This window comes from Sapajus apella, unplaced genomic scaffold (assembly GCF_009761245.1).
Source record: "Sapajus apella isolate SASKATOON/1434 unplaced genomic scaffold, GSC_monkey_1.0 scaffold33, whole genome shotgun sequence".
In the NCBI taxonomy this organism is placed as follows: Eukaryota; Metazoa; Chordata; class Mammalia; order Primates; family Cebidae; genus Sapajus; species Sapajus apella.
Window position 1 is genome coordinate 11471073 of NW_022436973.1, and position 20941 is coordinate 11492013.

Consider the following 20941-nt stretch of genomic DNA (forward strand, 5'->3'; position numbering starts at 1 on the left):
CACTTTGGGAGGCTGAGGCAGGCAGATCACAAGGTCAGGAGTTCGAGATCAGCCCGGCCAATATGCTGAAACCCTGTCTCTACTAAAAATACAAAAACTAGCCCAGTGTGGTGGCATGCGCCTGTCGTCCCAGCTGCTCAGGAGGCTGAGGCACAAGAATCACTTGAACCCAGAAGACAGAGGTTGCAGTGAGCTGAGATTGCACCACTGCACTCCAGCCTGGGCAACAGAGGGAGACTCTGTCTCAAAAAATACAAAAAAAATTATCCAAATGTAACATATTCTCTTTCTAATATTTCTATATAGAACTACCAGCCTGGCCAACATGGTGAAACCCTGTCTTGACTAAAAATACATAAAGTAGCTCGGCATGGTGGCATATGCTTGTAATCCCAGCTACTTGGGAGGCTGAGGCAGGAGAATCGCTTGAATGCAGGAAGCAGAGGTCGCAGTGAGCTGAGATCATGCCACTGCACTCCAGCCTAGGCCATAGAGTGAGACTTTGTCTCAAAAATAAATAAATAAATAATAATATTTCTATATAGAACTAAAAATGATTCCTGGGCATCAACTTAATAAAAGGGTATATACATTTGAAGAAGTAAAAATAATAACAGCTATTAATTTTTTTTTTTTTTTGAGACAGAGTTTCACTCTTGTTGCCTAGGCTGGAAGGCAGTGAGTGGCGCAATCCTGGGTCACTGCAACCTCTGCCTTCCAGGTTCAAGCGATTCTCCTGCCTCGGCCTCCCGAGTAGCTGTGATTACAGGCGTCCGCCACCATGCCCAGCTAATTTTTTGTATTTTCAATAGAGACAGGGTTTCACCATGTTGGCCCAGCTGATCTCTAACTCCTGACCTCAAGTGATCCACCCACCTCAGCCTCCCAAAGTGCTGGGATTACAGGTGTAGGCCACTGCGCCCAGCCAACAGCTATTAATTAATAAGCACTTATGACATGAAAGACACTGTTGGCAGTGTCTGACATAGTACAGTATTAACTCACTAAAGCCTCACAATAATTCTATAAAGTAGGTATTGTTATTATCTTCATTCTAGAGTGAGGGAACTGAGGCACAGAGAAATTTACTACTTATTTGCAGTCATGCAGCTAAAAAGCAGTAAAGTCAGGCTTCCAAACTGAACAGAAACTGAAGGTTGTGTTCTTATCCACTGCTTCTCATATTTATTTAAAAATAGACATTTAAATAGATAAATAACAAATGCAATGGAGTAAGAGACAAATTACAGACAATAACTACCAAATACTATCTCCTGTAAGCCAGGCACCTTACCAGACACTTCACATAAATCATCTCATTTAAACTGCATTAACAATATACATGATAGATAGATGTCTTTATAAATAGATGCTACCATCACCATTTTATAAATAAGGAAACAAGCTCAGAGAAGTTACACTATTCCAAGATCACCAAATTAATACATAGCAGTATTGAGTTTTAAAAGACCAGGTCTGTAGGATTCAAAAATCAGGGGTCTCTCTAATGCACAAGTTTTCCTGTAAACATAGCTTCAAAAAGGAGGTAGGTAATCAAATCATATGATCCTGTTAGACAAATACAAATTCTGTTCTTTACGAAAACTGAGCATCCCCGACATGCTCATAATGAAAACTTTAGCAAATTACAAATCCTGTTCTAAATATATTTGGAAAGCTCTGATCTGAATCTTCCCATAAAATAAAATCTTAAAATCCCTTGTTTCCTCTTTTTTCACATGTACTTTTACATATAAAGTTTTTCCTCTATGTAAGATAGAGGTTAGTGAAAACCTCTCAGTGATATTCTAGAGGAAATAGACTATGAAGAGGATTCAAGCAGCAGAAAACAGGCTGTCCTCTGAGGTCTAAGACTGCATTTGATTAGCAGGGGACAAAAGGTGATGGATATTAACCTAAGTACATTTAATCTTTAGGTGAAATTTTAAAAACAAAATCTTATTTTCCTAACATGATTTGTTTTTGAAAAAAGCTTCTTTTGAGATATATTTAGGTCTAGAACGGCCAACTCAGGAGACCATCCCCTCTCCCTGGAAAAAGAGAATAAATAAATACATATCCATTGAGAAGTCTGACTCTTTTCACTCTTTTCAATGAAGGCTGATAGCACAAGTACATTAAGAAAATCAAAAGTTAACTACTGGGTCATTTCGGTTTCACGACACTACCTGCCCCAGAAACAATAAATATTAGGATGTGAAACCTTCAAAAATTAAAGTCCACAGGGCCTAGTGGGAAATGGAACAGGCCAGAGCCAAAGGCGGCTGTTTAAATGAGAGAGCCCCAGGCATGGTGGGAACTGGATGCCTTCCTGCACCCCTTAATCAAGATTGAATTTCTGTCAACAGGTCTCACTAAAAAAAAAAAAAAAAAAAAAAAAGCACATGCGTCAGCCACATTCCCCCAAACAAATCAAGCTGCCAAGAAAGAGAATCAGCTTCTCATTTCAAAATTATCTGAATCTACCACAGCTTCAGATTCTTGCAAAACTTTAGAAATATTCTGGACAGAGAAATAGCTATTAATGACCAACAATCCTACAAAGATCTAAGAAAAAAGCCTATCCTGTATGCTATGAACCAGTTAGGTTTCTCTAAAAAACTGCCTATTCAATGTCATCCCTTATATCTTTTTTTTTTTTTTTGGAGACAGAGTTTCACTCTTGTTGCCCAGGCTGGAGTGCAATGGCAGAGTGCGGTTCACCACAACCTCCACCTCCAGGGTTCAAGCAGTTCTCCCACCTCAGCCTCCCAAGTAGCTGGGATTACAGGCATGTGTCACCATGCCCAGCTGATTTTGTACTTTTAGTAGAAACGGGATTTCTTCAAGTTGGTTAGGCTGATCTCCAACTCCCAATCTCAGGTGATCCGCCTGCCTTGGCCTACCAAAGTGCTGGGATTACAGGCATAAGCCACCTCGCCTGGCCCATCCCTCATATCTCATATCCCATTTTTGTTTACAAAAAGTGAAGACTAAAAGGATATATATACATATCTACCAGGCACGGTGGCTCATGCCTGTAATCCCAGCACTTTGGGAGGCCAAGGCGGGTAGATCACGAGGTCAGGAGTTCGAGACCATAGCCAACATGGTGAAACCCCAACTCTACTAAAAATACAAAAATTAGCTGAGCGTGGTGGTGCATACCTGTAATCTCAGCTACTCAGGAGGCTGAGGCAGGAGAAGAGCTTGAACCCAGGAGGTGAAGGTTGCCGTGAGCAGAGATTCCACCACGGCACTCTAGCCTGGGACTGGGACAGAGCAAGACTCCGTCTCAAAAAAACAAAAAAAAAATTTCTTCCCTCCAAGAACACACAATTGAATGGGAGAATTCGAACAATTACAATACAGGGCTATCCTTGCTGCAAGAGGGCATAAACAGAGAGCGCTCTGGAAGTGCAGAGAAGAACAGGGTAAAGGAGGATCAGAGAAGTTTTCCTGATGGAAGTAATACCTAAAAGATACAGACAGACCTTCGGCATTCTACAGGCTAAGAATGAACATTGACTTTTTCTAGGGTAAGAGATAAATGGAAGGGGAAGACAAATACAAATTAGGAAGAGTGCAGACAAAGCAATGTAACCTATTCCCACATTCATCTGAAATTAACCTCCCATTGCCTCCCATCTTTCTTCACTCTCAAACCAAAAATAACTAGTCTTGACAAGCTCTATAAATCAAAAGGTACAGGTTCAGAGCGGGTGGGGGAAAGCTGCAAGGGGGTGCATTCTAAGCAGGGTGAAATAGTGGACTACCAGCTCAAAACAAAGACTTTGGTGTGACAGATGCTCTCAAACACCTTGCTATTTAGCCTGTGAGATGTGACTTGGCTATCTCTATTAAAGTCATGGATTCTACTGGTAATGTAATAGAATAAACAGAGTAAGTCAAGACTTCATTAGAAGTATAGTTAGTTAAGATGGTCCCATCCCAGGAAGTGCCATTTCCCCAGGGACATCCTCTCCTGCTTTCACAAGGGATAAGAGATCCTGTTACATTATCACAAGTAAAATGAAGTGGAGTTATTTTCATCTTACCCAGAGAGAAAACAGCTACATTTTTTTTTCTTGTACATAAGGGATTAGCGGCAGTCAGTAAATGGCAACATAATCCAGCATGCAATTTTAACTGTTAATCAAAGTCACAAACTAAGTCTGAAAGAAGTTTAATGGACTGTGTTTCCACATTTATGTTTGCTAACTTCTATGCTGAAATTGGATCTGTTTACAGAAACAGATCTATGAAGCTTCCAAAATTGGGTCAATTTAAAATCCAATGACAATCCCTCACTGTCCAACACTCAGAAGTCAGCACAGGACACATGGACACTTGTTCTAATTCATCACTGCCTAAAAACTTCAAGCAAATATTTCCTATCATTTCTCTCCCAAACTCGTATGTTTCATATTGCCCTTTTTCAAGGATTACGAACTCAATTCTGCTTTAATTTATCCATAGAACTCAACAAACCATAATCTACCTATAACGAATAGGATCTAGACAGAAACCAGTGATGCTGTTTACTTCTAGGACAAATAATGACACAGAGGTTTGCAGAGTACTAAAAGGAAATCTTAGTAGAATCCCAATGATATTCCAGTGGTATGAAGCTGATATTCCAATGGTATGAAGCTGAAAAACTTTGTAATGGTTGACAATGGGGCTGCAGACTACAATCCTAGTTAAATACCAGTCATTTAATTTTATAGAGATATCTACCCTTCAAAAGGTATCTGGTTTGGGGAATACATACAAACACCCAAACCCAACAACCTAATAAAAGTGTTTATTAGGTGGCTCACGCCTGTAATCCCAGTATTTTGAGAGGCCAAGGCAGGTGGATCACTTGAGGTCAGGAGTTCAAGACCAGTCTGGCCAACATGGCAAAATCCCATCTCTACTAAAAATACAAAAATTACAGGTATGGTGGCACACCTGTAATCCCAGCTACTCAGGAGGCTGAGGCAGGAGAATCACTTGAACCAGGTAAGCAGAGGTTGCAGTGAGCTGAGATCATGCCACTGTACTCCAGCCTGGTTGACAGAGTAAGACTCTGTCTCAAAAAAACAAAGTGTTTACCTATGGATGGTGAAAGTGAAGAGGAAAGTAACAGGGTTGGAGGAAGATTTTAAACTATGATGCTTATTGTATTCTTTTGATTTTTGTACCATGCAAATATATTACCTATTTTAAGATTATACATTTATGCCTATGTGAATATAAACTGTTTTAGTGGGTATGAAAATCAGCATAACCTTCCTATAAGGCACTTTGGTGTTATGTGTCAAGAGTCTTAAAAATATGCATTTTTTTTTTTTTGAGATTGAGTCTCACTCTGTCACCTAGATTGCAGTGCAATGGCGCAATCTCAGCTCATTGCAACCTCCAACCTCCCAGGTTCAAGCAATTTAGCCAGGCTGGTGTTGAATTCCCGACCTCAGGTGATCCACTCGCCTTGGCCTCCCAGAGTGCTGGGATTACAGGCATGAGCCACTGCATCCAGCCAAAAATATGCATTCTTTTTGACTAGCAATTGCACTGGATAAAATAATATAAAGAACCACATAATGGAATACCACATGGCCATTAAAATTATGTTGTAGAAAAATTTGGCCGGGTACAGTGGCATGAACCTGTAGTTTCAGCAACCCAAGAGGCTGAGGCAGAAAGATCGCCTGAGTCCAGAAAATAGAGGCTGCAGTGAGCTGTGATCACACCACTGAAGTGGACACTCCAGCCTGGGTGACAGAGCAAGACCCTGTTTCAAAAAAAAAAGAAAAGAGAAGAAAATGTATTAATGACATGGGAAAAGACTCATAGCCTGATTAAGTTTAAAAAAATAACAAAAGTTTTTAGTGTAGTTTTTGTTTTTTTTTTTAATGAAATACAGTTGGCTCTCCATAGCTATGGGTTCCATATCTGTGAATCCAATCAATTGCAGATCAAAAATATTTGGGGAAAAAAAAAACAAACTGCAAGGCCAGATGAGGTGGCTCACACCTGTAATCTCAGCACTTAGGGAGGCCGAGGCAGGGAGATACCTGAGGTTGGGAGTTCAAGACCAGCCTAACCAACATGGAGAAACCTCCTCTCTACTAAAAATACAAAATTAGCCAGGCATCATGGCACATGCCTATAATCCCAGCTACTCGGAGGCTGAAGCAGGAGAATCGCTAGAACCTGGGAGGCAGAGGTTGCAGTGAGCCGAGATCACACCACTGTACTCCAACCTGGGCAACAAGAGTAAAACTCAGTCTCAAAAAAAAAGAGCAAACTTTTACTACTTTGTCTTACTAAGTACAAATGGCATTGTCTTTTCATTTCCAAAGTAACCTCTAGATACAGTTTTGTACCTTTCTCACTGTTCTTTATTCCCCTTTTACCAAGTTTTCCTACACAAACATGCAAAAATGGAACCCCTCCCCAGTTACCTATCCTTTTTTCAGAGTACCTTGGGCTGCTGATCTCTACATCTCTGTCTCAAACACAGATCTAGTCACAGAATCTCTTGGGTTATTAAATCTCTCTAAGGCTGGGTGCAGTGGCTCGAGCCTATAATCCCAATTACTTGGGAGGCTGAGGTAGGAGAATTGTTTGAACCGAGGAGGCAGACATTGCAGTGAGCCAAGATCGCGCCAATGCACTCCAGCCTGGGCGACAGAGAAAGACTCTGTCTCCAAAAAAAAAAAAAAAATCTGTCTATATAGTCAATTCTGCTTCCTAACTTTACCCATAGCAAAGAAAATTAAGTATGTCAAAGGGCATTTAAATTTCCCCTCCTCTTTCTCCCAGGAACTCAAAGAGAATTAGGGAAGAGACCCAGAAAAGGCTGAAGGAAAATTAACCAGGGGATGTAGAAGATCCCTGTACATCTCCTGGTACCTAAACAAGAAATGAAAGACTCTCTCACATAATCCTGGACAAACTTAATTGCAATAAATTAATTTTATCAAGGTTGGAATACACAGATTTAACCATAAGGGTGGCCAAATAAACCCTATTTAGATCATCTGAAAGTCTAAACAAATTTACCAACCTAGTTGAATACAATCCAGTTTTTCATACCTGCAATTTTGCAGTCAATTCACATAATGCTTTCCTGCCTACTCAATTCAACAGGTATTTAGTGGGTGATCCCTATGACACCAGGATTGTTTTGGTCCCTGTCTAACCAAACTGTGCTTATCAAGATTCAGACAAGGTGGCTTTGTGAAGCAGAGAAACACAAACTGGCTCTTGATCTCCCTCACCTCTAAACTGTCAGGACACTTACAAAACAGTAGAGCACTCAGAGGGTATCCTGTCTTTTTCTGATTCTCACTGGTCAATTTCAATCAATCTTTTTTGTCCTCAAACATACCAGAAAACCTTTGAGTACATCACACATCTGTATACCCATAGAATCTCATGCCAATCTGAGCACACAGTACCCTCAAAGGTTAACTAAATGGCTGAGTTAGCTGGGAGCCACATAATTTTGATTCAAGAATGCCAGCTTAATATTGAACTAACTCATCCAAATCAACCAGGGCAGGGGGTGGTATAATACACTAAGGCTACAATACAAGAATATTCTTACTACAGCAGCAACCAGTCCTTGGTTTTTGTTGTTGTTGTTTGAGATGGAGTCTCACTCTGTTGCCCAGGCTGCAGTGTAGTGGCAGGATCTCGGTTCACTGCAACCTCCCCCTCCCGGGTTCAAGCCATCCTCCTGCCTCAGCCTCCCTCCCAAGTAATTAGGATTACAGGCACCCTCTACCACACGGAGCTAATTTTTGTAGTTTTAGCAGAGACAGAGTTTCACCATGCTGGCCAGGCTGGTCTCAAATTCCTGACCTCTGCCTCGCCTCCCAAAGTGCCAGGATTACAGGTGTGAGCCGCCGCACCCAGCCTAAATAGTCCTATTTTTGACAACATCTGATGAATGAGAGAAATTCAAAGAGAAGCCATAGGATGTCAAAACAAGGTAAGGGTGAACCAGGAAGTACACCAAGAGCTGGCCTTAAAACAAAATTTAGGAGTCAAAAATCCTTTTCAATCCTAAGTAGGCCTAATTTGGGGGAGTCCATGTTACTGAACTACTAGAAAATTATATGTGGGGGAAAAAAAAAAGAAGCTATATATCAAGAAAACAGGGGGTAAACCAATTCTATAATATTATAACCTGGTTTGGTTTTCCTTCCCCCAATCTATAAATGTTATGAGAAAGGAAATGAGAAAGGGAATAATACCTGGTGATTCCACACAAAATGAGAGCTGGACAAATATGGATAACATAGAATCAACTTTAAATCCCAAATAGAAGACAACTCTAAGCAGAATTAAACTCTCCCTCAATTATGTTCTCACACCATCTAATTACCTTCCTGCTTTAGACAAAAGTTTTGAAATGTACTTGTTTGTGACTACCTCTGTTTTCCTCCATTAAACGCCACACTTCCTAAGAGCAGGGCTGCTATTTCACCCATTTCTCGAAATTTATCTAGATTCTAGGCCTCAGTTTCCTCCTCTGTAAAATTGGAACAAGAATAGCACCAACTACATTGGCTTGGCGAGGAAATTAAATGAGAGTTCAATGTTTGTAACATGTTAGCATGGTAATAATAATTATCGTTACCGTTATTAGCCGACAGCCTCCCGCAACTCCTTTTCCCCTCCGTTTCCCAGACGTACTTCACAGCAAACTCCTGTCACCAAGAGAAAGGTGGCCCTAAGCCTCCGCTTGCACCCTGCCCTGCCTGGGCGGCAACCGAGCACCGCAACCGCCTCAGAGGCCAGGCCTAGCAGCGCGAACGCCGCTAAAAGCTGGAAGGTGAACTCCAGCAGTTCCAAACTCCGGGAGGTGGAAGACCCGAGCCCTACTGCTCCCTCTTTTCTTCCCAAGGCTCACCTAGCCTCGCCTCAGCTCTGACAACGACGCGCCAAGCAACACTCCACTGGACTCATTCAGTATCGTTGAAATTTTGAACCCTGGCAGCCTAGTCGAATGCACCAATCAGAGCGCGGAAAAGGCAATTCCTGGCTCCCGATTGGCCCCACAGACCGCGGCAATACCGGAAGTCAGAAGGAGGCACAAGTGAACAACGCGGCCGGGTTCTCCTGGGAAGTGTAGTCTCCTGCGCCTGCCGTGAGCCCATTGGACCAGCCCTTAGGAGTGCATTACTACAAAGACCGGAGTGCTCCGCTCCAAACTATTTGGGAAAGGTGGTACCAACTGAAGAGGTGGAGTCAACTTAGATCACAGAATGGCGGGCATCCTGGACCTCCCCAAGCTTTCAGGGAAGAAAATTCTTTTTTAAAAATTATTCTCGCTATGGTTGTGCATTATGCCTTGAAGGTTCATAGGAGTCCACTTCGTCTTAACATGGAGTCTCCTGCATGCAACAGACTCGCCCGTAGCGTCCTTCCCAGTCTTGCTTGAGTCTTTCAAACTCTTTACCCAGTCCCTGCCCTGACCTTATGAAACCCGCGGTTCGTTGGGTGCTTCATCCGGTTTTATTCCTTACTGCATCCCTGGCTTTATGATCCCCGTGTCGTAAAAAAAAAACAAAGGCTCGGAGAAGTTGAAAAAACATGTCCAAAATCACATGATAGATGGAGAAGATGGGATTAGAATGAGCTGTTCTTTTTATACATCAGCAATAATTAATTAGATGCCCTGCTTGGTGACGCTCACCTGTAATCCCAGCTACTCTGGAGGCTAAAGCAGAAGGATCCCTTGAGACCAAGAGTTCCAAACCAGCGTAGACATTACGACAAGACTCCCCCCACACACACACACAATCTTAATTTTTAAAAAATCAATTAGAAAATAGCAACAAGAACAACAAAACAACCCCCTTCATTATAGCAGCAAAAACTAAAGACCTCAAAAATTAAGCCTAGGCTGGGTGTGGTGGCTCACACATGTAATCCCAGCACTTTGGGAGGCTGAGGAGGGCAGATCACTTGAGGTGAGGAGTTCAAGACCGGCCTGACCAAAATGCCAAAATCCCGTCTCTACTAAAAATACAAAAATTAGCTGGGCATGGTGGTGCGTGCCTGTAATCCCAGATACTTGGGAGGCTGAGGCAGGAGAATCACTTGAACTCCGGAGGCGGTTACAGTGAGCCAAGATTTTGCCACTGCACTCCAACCTGGTCAACAGAGCGAGACTCTGTCTCAAAACAAAACAAAACAAAAGGTCAAGGCAATTGCAATGAAAGTCCCAGTGGGTTCTATTCTAGAATTTGCCAAGTTAATTCTGAAGTTCATATGTTAGAGCAAAAGCACAATTAGTGACATCTTGAATTCTGAAAAAGATTGGGGGGAGTTGACATGCCAGATTTCACACATATTAACATGAAATTATAGTATATATATATATATTTTTTTTTTTTTGAGACAGAGTTTTGCTCTTGTTGCCCAGGCTGGAGTGTAATGGCTCGATCTCAACTCACCTCAACCTCCACCTCCCAGGCTCAAGCAATTCTCCTGCCTCAGCCTCCCAAGTAGCTGGGATTACAGGCATGCACCACCATGCCCAACTAATTTTTTGTATTTTTACTAGAGATGGGGTTTCTCCATGCTGGTCAGGCTGGTCTTGAACTCCCAACCTCATGTGATCCACCCACCTCAGCCTCCCAAAGTGCTGGGATTACAGGCGTGAGCCACCAAGCCCAGCCTGAAATTATAGTAATTTTTAAAGTATGATGCCGGGCGCGGTGGCTCACGCCTGTAATCCTAGCACTTTGGGAGGCCAAGGTGGGCAGATCATGAGGTCAAGAGATCGAGACCATCCTGGCCAACATGGTGAAACCCTGTCTCTACTAAAAATACAAAAATTAGCCAGGCGTGGTGGCATGTACCTGTGGTCCCAGCTACTCGGGAGGCTGAGGCAGAAGAATCACTTGAACCTAGGAAGCGGAGGTTGCAGTGAGCTGAGATTGTGCCACTGCACTCCAGCCTGGTGACAGAGCAAGACTCCATCTAAAAATAAAAAGATTAAAGTATGGTTTAGTTAATTCACACCTTCACACCCATGGAGGTGCAATCAGCAAAATCCAGTCACAAAAACCATAGGGCAACAGATTTAGTTTCTTCAAAACATAAACCTTCAAAGTTTTGTATTGTTTTCTTTTCTGTTGGTTTTTGTTTGTTTGTTTGTTTTGTTTTTGAGATGGAGTTCCACTCTTGTCGCCCAGGCTGGAATGCAATGGTGCAGTCTTGGCTCACTGCAACCTCTGCCTCCCAGGTTCAAGCGAGTCTCCTGCCTCAGCCTCCCAAGTAGGTGGAATTACAGGCACGAGCCACCAGACTCGACTAATTTTTTATGTTTTTTGGTAGAGACAGGGTTTCACCATGTTGGCCAGGCTAGTCTCAAAGTTCTGACCTCTGATGATCCTCCTGCCTTGGCCTCCCAAGTACTGGGATTACAGGAGTAAGCCACTGCAGCGGCTTTTGTTTTCTTTTTTAAGAGTCCTTGTATTATAGAGATACATATAGATATGGTAGGGAAGAAATTACTCTAGCACCTGCTTCCAAATAATTGGGAGTAGGCAGTGAAGAGAAGTAGGTGGGAGTACATACATATACTCTTGTATGAGTTTGAAATTTTCCACAATTGAAAAGGAGTGGTTCCCGGGGTAGGGAGGAGGAATGCCTCACACCTGTAATCCCAGCGCCATGGGAGGCCGAGGCAGGTGGATGATTTGAGGTCAGGAGTTCAAGACCAGCCTGGCCAATATGGTGACAACCCATCTCTACTAAAAATACAAAAGAATTAGCCAGACGTGGTGGCAGGCACCTGTAATCCCAGCTACTTGGGAGGCTGAGGCAGGAGAATTGTTTGAATCTGGGAGGCAGAGGTTGCAGTCAGCTGAGATCACCATTGCACTCCAGCCTGGGCAACAGAGCAAGACTCTGTATCAAAAAAAAAAAAAAAGCGGGGGAGGGGTTGTTGTTGTGGTGGTGGTTTCGTTGTTTTGAGATAGGGTCTTGCTGTCAACCAGGCTGGAGTACAGTGGCAGGATCACAGCTCACTGCAACCCCAACCTCCCAGGCTCAAGCGATCTTCCTGCCTTAGCCTCCCAAAGTGCTGGGACTACAGGCATCAGCCACTGCACGTTGTCTAAAAAGAGGTACTATTAAGTATGGTATTGTCGTAGAAGTTAAAGGTGGGGGAAATCAGTAGAAGAGTTTAAGAGCGCAGAAACAGACTCGGCTGGTCGTGATGGCTCATGCCGATAATCCTAGCACTTTGGAAGGCGGAAGTGAGAAGATTGCATGAGCCAGGAGTTTGAAACCAGCCTGGACCAGATGGCAAGATACAAAAAACTTTAAAAATTAGCCAGGTGTGGTGGGACATACCTGTAGTCCCAGCTACTCAAGAGACTGAGGTGAGAAGATCACTTGAGCCTGGGAGGTCAAGGCTACAGCGGTGCATGCCTGTAGTCCCAGCTACTCAAGTGGCTGAGGTGTGAGGATTACTTGAACCTGGGAGGTCAAGGCTGCAGGGAGCCATGATACTTCAGCCTAGGCAACAGAGCTAGGTCCTGTCTCTAAAAACAAAAACAAACAAAAAATTGCATAACGTATGTATATGAGAATTTAGTAGGCCAGTGCAGTGGCTCATGCCTGTAATCCCGGCACTTCAAGAGGCCAAGGGGGGCATACCACTTGAGGTCAGGAGACCAGCCTGGGCAACATGGCAAAACCCCTTCTCTACAAAAAATACAAAAATTAGCTGGGCATAGTGGTGCTCACCTATAGTCCCAGCTACTCCAGAGGCTGAGGTGGGAAGATCATCTGAATGTGGGAGGCGGAGGTTGCAGTGAGCCTAGATCACACCACTACACTCCAGCCTGGGAGACAGAGCAAGATCCTGTCCCCCATCTGCCCCCCAAAAAGAAGGAACAAAATTGTCCATCAAACACATGAAAAGGTGCTCAGCCTCACTATAAGGGAAATTTAAACAAGAAAGTTCCATTTTTCATCCATTAGATTAACCAAAATTAAGAGTTTCATAGTATCAGAAATTTGTAAGGTTACTCAGCAGGCAGGAGTATAGATGGGTGCAGACAACTATTGACCACCTTTTTTTTTTTTTTTGAGACAGAGTCTCACTCTGTCACCCAGGCTGGAGTGCAGTGGCACAATCTGAGCTCACTGCAACTTCCACCTCCCAGGTTCAAGCAATTCTCATGCCTCAGCCTCCCTGAGTAGCTGAGATTACAGGCACTAGCCACCATGCTCAGGTAATTTTTTAATTTTTAGTAGAGATGGGGTTCGCCATCTTGGCCAGGCTGATTTCCAACTCCTGACTGCAGGTGATCCACCTGCCTCAGCCTCCCAGAATGCTGGGATTACACGCGTGAGCCACTGCACTCGGCCTATTGACAACTATTAAAATGTCAAGTATTCCCTGTGCCATAGGACTTCCGTTTCTAGGTTTCATTCCAAGAGATATGCTCATCCAGTCATACATCCCCAGATGCTGCAGCATTTATTGAGCACCTGCTATGTGCCAAGTCACCATACTAAGTGTGGGGCTACAGCAGTAAAAACACAGACAAAATTCCTGTCCTTGTGGAACTGTCATTCTAAGGGAGAAGACGGATGCTAAATGAGATAAATAAGTAAATGATCTGGTGTATTAGCAGGTGATAAATGCAAAACCGTTTGCTTGCAAAGCCCTGAAGTGTGGATGGCAATACAATGACAAAGGCAGAAGCTGGACAGGTGGTGGGGTGGACGGAGGGCAGGGGTCTGCCTGGGCTGTGGCTGTCTCACTTTCAGTACTCACATCACCTGACCACCAGGCATGTGCCTGCCAGCCTCGGGGTAGACAGGCTCGTGTCAAGGTGGGGGTGAAGGTAGTTTGCTTTATATTAGGCGGGAAGAGGCATCAGGGCTATTGTTATCTGAGGACTACTAGGCAGAAGGTAACTGACCGAATGAATAAATGAATGAATGAGGCAATGCCAGGAGGCCAGGATGGGTGCACGAGCTTCCCAAGTCCTTCCAAATGAATAGGAGGTAAACCTGGTCCAAGAGTTTCCTCTCCTGTCATTTCATCTGCTCATTTTAGGCTGAGCTTCAAGTTCTCATTCTCTGTGAATGGGAGATTATGTGGTCTGAATCACTGAAGCAGAATTTTAGAGCTGGAAGGAAGCACAGACACATCTGGCCCACCCTATCTACAATTTCAGTTATCACCGAGGGAAGGGGACAAGAGTAGAAATAGGGAAATCAATTAGTAATTCATTGCAATGTAGTTGTGAGAAATTTTCACAAATAGGGGAATATTTCAATCAGCTGCCTACAGAATGGAACACTAAGAAGCAGGTTTTTTTTTTTTTTTTTTTTTTTTTAAAAGAGTTTCACCATGTTGGCCAGGATGGTCTAGATCTCTTGACCTTGTGATCCACCCACCTTAGCCTCCCAAAGCGCTGAGATTACAGGCATGAGCCACTGCACCCAGCCTAAGCAGCGGTTTTAAAAAGTTCCAAGGATCTGGACTGACAGGAAGGGATCTTTGAGATACATTTTTGAGTTAAAAAAATGAACTGCATGGCTGAGTGCAGTGGCTCACACCTGTAATCCTACCACTTTGGGAGGCTGAGGCAGGTGGATCACCTGAGGTCAAGAGTTCAGGACTAGTCTGGCCAACATGGTGAAACCCCATCTCTACTAAAAATACAACAACTAGCCAGGCGTGGTAGCTACTCGGGAGGCTGAAGCAGGAGAATTGCTTGAACCTGGTGGGGCGGAGGTTACAGTGAGCCGAGATTGCAGCATTTCACTACAGCATGGGCGAAAGAGCGAAACTCCGTCTCAAAAAAAAAAAAAAAAGAATTACTGATTGACATAAATTCATTATGACAGCATTACGTTTTTTTAAATACTCAAAATAATGTTCCACTTTTCCCATGGGTGTGTATAAGTAATAACTATTAGTACTTACCACATGCCAGCCACCATTAAAAGTATTTTACATATATTAACTCATATATCCTAACAATAACTCTATGAGATAGTTAATGTTACCACACCCATTTTATAGATTGTAGAAATTGAGGCTTAGAAAGATTAGACCACTTCTCCAAGATCATACAGCTTTTGTATGACAAAATCAGAATTTGGCTGGGCCTGGTGGCTCATGCCTGTAATCCCAGCACTTTGGGAGGCCGAGGTGGGTGAATCATGAGGTCAGGAGTTCGAGACCAGCCTGGCTAACATAGTGAAACCCTTTATCTACTAAAAATACAAAAATTAGCTGAGCATGGTGGCGGGTGCCTGTAATCCCAGCTATTTGGGAGGCTGAGGCAGGAGAATCGCTTGAACCCAGGAGGCAGAGTTTGTGGTGGCCCAAGATCAAGGCATTGCATTCGCTCCCGACCTCAGGTGATCCGCCCATCTTGGCCTCCCAAAGTGCTGGGATTATAGGCATGAGCTACCACGCCCAGCCAGAGGGGAGAAGTTAAACTGGATTTATACAGAGAAAGGATAGATAATTTGAGTCTTTAATTAAAAAAAAAAATGTTTCTGTGTTTTTTTTTTTTTTTTGAGATGGAGTTTTGCTCTTGTTGCCCAGGCTGGAGTACAATGGCGCAATCTCTGCTCACCACAACCTCCGCCTCCGGGGTTCAAGCGATTCTCCTGCCTCAGTCTCCCGAGTAGCTGGGATTACAGGCATTCGTCACCACGCCCAGCTAATTTTGTATTTTTAGTAGAAACGGTGTTTCTCCATGTTGCTCAGGATGGTCTCAAACTCCTGACCTCAGGTGATTCGCCTGTCTTGGCATCCCAAAGTGCTGAGATTACAGGCGAGAGTCACCTTGCCCAGCCAATTGCTGTGTATTATTTGGGTGATTTGAATTTATTTTTTTGTAACAGTAAAATTGCAAAGGCAAGAGGAGTAGCCAGTAAAGTAGAAAGTTATTTAAGCTTTTCAGGCCGGGTGCAGTGGCTCATGCCTGTTATCCAAGCACTTTGGAGGCCAAGGTTGGCGGATACCTGAGGTTGGAAGTTCAAGACCAGCCTGACCAACATGGTGAAACCCCATCTTAAAAAAAAAAAAAAAGAAAGAAAGAAAGAAGAGGCCGGGCGCAGTGGCTCAAGCCTGTAATCCCAGCACTTTGGGAGGCCGAGGCGGGTGGATCACGAGGTCAAGAGATCGAGACCATCCTGGTCAACATGGTGAAACCCCGTCTCTACTAAAAATACAAAAAAAAATTAGCTGGGCATGGTGGCACGTGCCTGTAATCCCAGCTACTCAGGAGGCTGAGGCAGGAGAATTGCCTGAACCCAGGAGGCAGAGGTTGCGGTGAGCCGAGATGGCGCCATTGCACTCCAGCCTGGGTAACAAGAGTGAAACTCTGTCTCAAAAAAAAAAAAAAAGAAGAAGAAGAAAAGAAAGTTACTTAAGCTTTTTAAACTCTGTTTTTTTTTTTTTTTTTTTTTTTTTTTTGAGACAGAGTCTTGCTCTGTCGCCAGGCGCCAGGCTGGAGTACAGTGGCACAATCTCGGCTCACTGCAATCTCCACCTCCTGGGTTCAAGCAATTCTCCTACCTCAGCCTCCCTAGTAGCTGGGACTACAGGCGCACGCCACCACGCCCAGCTAATTTTTGTATTTTTTAGGAGAGACAGGGTTTCACTATGTTGGCCAGGATGGCTTCGACCTCTTGACCTCGTGATCCGCCCACCTCGGACTCCCAAAGTGCTGGGATTACAGGCGTGAGCCACCTTGCCTAGCCTCAAACTCTGTTTTTAAAAAGTGACAGATTAGCTGGGTGTGGTAAGTGGCACACTCCTGTAGTCCTGCCTACACTAGAGGCTGCGACAAGAGGATTGCTTGAGCCCAGGAGGTTGTGGTTTAGTGTGCTGTGATTATGCCACTGTACTCCACCCTGGGTGAGAGAATGAGACCCTGTCTCAAAAAAATAATAAATAGTGAGAGAGAAAGAAAAAACCAGCCTTAGGCTGGGCGAGGTGGCTCACGCCTGTAATCCCAGCACTTTGGGAGGCCAAGGTGGGCGGATTGCCTCAGTTCAGGAGTTTGAGACCAGCCTGGGCAACACGGTGAAAACTTGTCTCTACTAAAATACAAAAAATTAGCCAGGTGTGGTGGCGTGCACCTGTAGTCCCAGCTACTCGAGAGGCTGTGGCAGGAGAATTGCTTGAACCTGGGAGACGGATGTTGCAGTGAGCCGAGATCGCACCACTGCACTCTAGCTTGGGTGACGGAGCGAGACTCAAAATCATTGGTGACAGCTGTCAAAAAGGGAGGTTCTTCCAATGACTGAGGGAAGTTCTTCCAATTGTGTTAAATGCAATTGTCTTAAACTCTCTCCCTAGGAATCTCATCAAACAACCAAGGAAGATTAGTCTCTGGAGAGGAGATTAAAAGTAACCACCACACCCAGACAGGCCATTACCTATTCTTCCAGAGACTGTTCCAAAACTTTTTTTTTTTTTTTTTTTTTTTTTGAGGCAGAGTCTTGCTATGTCCCCAGGCTGGAGTGCAATGGTGCAATCTTGGCTCACTGCAACCTCCGTCTCCCAGGTTCAAGCAATTCTCCTGCCTCAACCTCCTGAGTAGCTGGAACTACAGGTGCCTGCCACCACACCCGGCTAATTTTTGTATTTTTAGTAGAGACAGGGTTTCACCATGTTGTCCAGGCTGGTCTCGAACTTCTGACCTCAGGTGATCTGCCCACCTTTGCCTCCCAAAGTGCTGGGATAACAGGCATGAGCCATCACACCTGGCCTAAACTTTTTTTTTTAAACTGAGAGACTTTATCTGCATAATAAGACAACCTTTGTTTGTAATGCAGTTCCGCCCCTTACTTTCCCATAACTTGTTGCCACCTGCCCAGAGTCCAGAGGAACTTTTTCCCAGGCTATTGTCTATTCTTCAGGCGTATTAATTACCCCTAAATATAATTTACTCTTTCTCTAAAATTGCCTACACCCCCACTTCCCTCTCCATATTCAGGATATTTAAATTTCAACCATCCAGCCTTTCTTTGAGTCTGATGGTTTGTATAGCTCTCCTGCATATGTTCACATTAACAAATTAGCATGCTTTTTCTCCTATTAATCTGTCTATTACCAGTTCATTGCAATAAACTTTTCATATCAAACCTCCAGAGAAGAAGTCTAAACTTCCCTACACAAGTAAGGGAGATTTGAGTGTTTCTTGGTCTCTTCCTTTATAGCTGATGTGGGATTCATGTTGGGGGAGGATTACGAAGACCTTGGCACACATATTAAAAACAATAGACTATAAGAAACAACCCAAATGTCCACCAACTGATGAATGGATAAATAAAATGGTATATTCATACAGTGGAGGAGTATTCTTTAGTAGAAGGAGTGAAGTACTGATATGTGCTACAACAGAGATGAATCTGAAACATTATGTTAAAGAAGCTACAGTCAAAAGGAACAATAATGTACTATTTAATTCACATGAAATTTCAGAATAGGCAAATGTGTGGAAATAGAAAGTAGACTAGTGGTTACCAGGGGCTGGGCCATAGGGTTGAGGCGGAATGGGAGTGACTGTTAATGCAAGGGATTATATTCTTTTTTTTTTTTTGAAACAGAGTTGCCCAAACTGGAGCACAATGGCACAATCTTGGCTCAGTGCAACCTCTGCCTCCTAGGTTGATGCGATTCTCCTGCATCAGCCTCCCAAGTAGCTGGGATCACAGGCATATGCCACCATCCCCAGCTAATTTTTTTTTTTTTTTTTTTTGTATTTTTAGTAGAGACGGGGTTTCACCATGTTGGTCAGGCTGGTCTCAAACCCCTGCCTCAAGTGATCCAACCGCCTCGGCCTCCCAAAGTGGTGGGATTACAGGTGAGAGCCACCACATCTGGCCACAAGGGATTATTTTCAATAAGCACATGTAAGATTGGTGGTAGCACTTTGAGACCAGCCTGGGCAGCATAGTGAGGCCCCATTTCTATAAAAAAATTTTTTTTAAAATAGCCAAGTGTGGTGTTGCACACCTGCAGTCCCAGCAACTCAGAAGGCTGAAGTGGAAGGATGGCTTGAGCCTGGGAGTTTGAGGCTGCAGTGAAATATGATTGCGCCACCACATTCCGGCCTGGGCAACAGAGGGAGTCCCTGTCTCACTTAAAAAACAAAAAAAGGGGCAGGGAGCGGTGGCTCACGCTTGTAATCCCAGCACTTTGGGAGGCCAAGGTGGGCAGATCACCTGAGGTCAGTAGTTCGAAACCAACCTGGCCAACATGGTGAAACCCCGTCTCAAAACAATCAATAAATAAAAATAAAATATAAACATCAACAACAACAACAACAAAAGGCTGGGCACGGTGGCTCATACCTGTAATCCCAGCACTTTTGGAGGCCCAGGCAGGCAGATCACAAGGTCAAGAGATCGAGACCATCCTGGCCAACATGGTGAAACCCTGTCTCTACTAAAAAATACAAAAATTAGCTGGGCATGGTGGCACATGCCTGTAGTCTCAGCTACTTGGGAGGCTAAGGCAGGAGAATTTCTTGAATCCAAGAGGCGGAGGTTGAAGTGAGCTGAGATAGTGCCACTGTACTCCAGCCTGGCGCCTGGCGACAGAATGAGACTCTGTCTCAAAAAAAAAAAAGAGTGATTCAAAGCCTTTTTTTTTTTTTTTTGAGAGACGGAGTTTCACTCATGTTACCCAGGCTGGAGTGCAATGGCGCCATCTCGGCTCACCGCAACCTCCACCTCCTGGGTTCAGGCAATTCTCCTGCCTCAGCCTCCTGAGTAGCTGGGACTACAGACATGCGCCACCATGCCCAGCTAATTTTTTGTAGTTTTAGTAGAGACGGGGTTTCACCATGTTGACCAGGATGGTCTCGATCTCTTGACCTTGTGATCCACCCGCCTCGGCCTCCCAAAGTGCTGGGATTACAGGCTTGAGCCACCGTGCCCGGCCCTCAAAGACTTTTTAATGCAAGTACAGATACCTCATATCTATACCTATCCACACACACATTTTTATATATAAGTCTGTGTGTGTTCATATGTTTTTCAAATTTCTCATTTAAAAAGCAGGCCAGGTATGGTGGCTTACACCTGTAATCTCAGCACTTTGGGAGGCTGAGGTGGGCAGATCTCCTGAGGTCAGGAGTTCAAGACCAGCCTGGCCAACATGGCGAAACCCTGTCTAAAAAAAATACAAAAATTACATGGGCCTAATGGCACACACCTGTGGTCCCAGCTAATAGAGAGGCCGAGGTGGGAGGACTGCTTGGCCCCAGGAAGTCAAGGCTGATCGTGCCACTGCACTCCAGCCTGGGCAACATTAGGACCCTGTCTCAGAAAAAAAAAAAAAAAAGAATCTCAGAAACAGACCAGGAGTGGTGGCTCACACCTGTAATTCCAGCACTTTAGGAGTCCGAGGCAGAAAGATGCTTGAGCCCAGGAGTTCAATACCAGCCTGGGTAACATAATGAGACCTCCTCTCTACAAAACAAAACAAAAACAAAAACAAAAAATTAGCCAGACGCGGTGGTACACACCTGTAGTCCCTAGCAACTCAGTAGATTGAGGTGGGAGAGTCGCTTGAATCCGGGAGGCAGAGGTTGCAGTGAGCTCAGATCATGACACTGCACTCCAGCGTGGGTGAAAGGCTGAGATTCCATCTCGAAAAGAAAAAAAAAAAAACAAGAAAAGAAAGAAAGAAAGGCCTGGTGCAGTGGCTCACACCTGTAATTCCAGCACTTTGTGAGGCCTAGGCAGGCGGATCACGAGGTCAGAAGGTTGAGACCAGCCTGGCCAACATGATGAAATCCCATCTCTACTAAAATACAAAATACAAAAAAATTAGCTGGGCGTGGTGGCATTCGCCACTCGGGAGTCTGAGGGAGGGGAATCGCTTGAGCCCAGGAGGTGGAGGATGCAGTGAGCCAGAATCCAGCCATTG

The 20941-nt window shown here is 44.2% G+C and overlaps 1 protein-coding gene across 4 annotated transcripts in view; it reads right to left on the reverse strand.

The window, feature by feature from the left end:
• The window catches only part of TPX2 (TPX2 microtubule nucleation factor), a 68955-nt gene extending 59924 nt beyond the window's left edge, over positions 1 to 9031 (reverse strand). The window contains exons 1-2 of one of the 4 annotated variants that reach the window (XM_032295311.1): positions 8912 to 9031; positions 8639 to 8708 (exon numbers count right to left, since the gene is read on the reverse strand). The gene's annotated coding sequence lies outside the window, so the exon portion shown is untranslated. Of the gene's footprint in view, positions 1 to 8638 lie in introns of all 4 variants that reach the window. The other 3 variants (XM_032295313.1, XM_032295312.1, XM_032295309.1) reach the window with 3 other exon arrangements.
• Positions 9032 to 20941: the final 11910 nt, after the last annotated feature.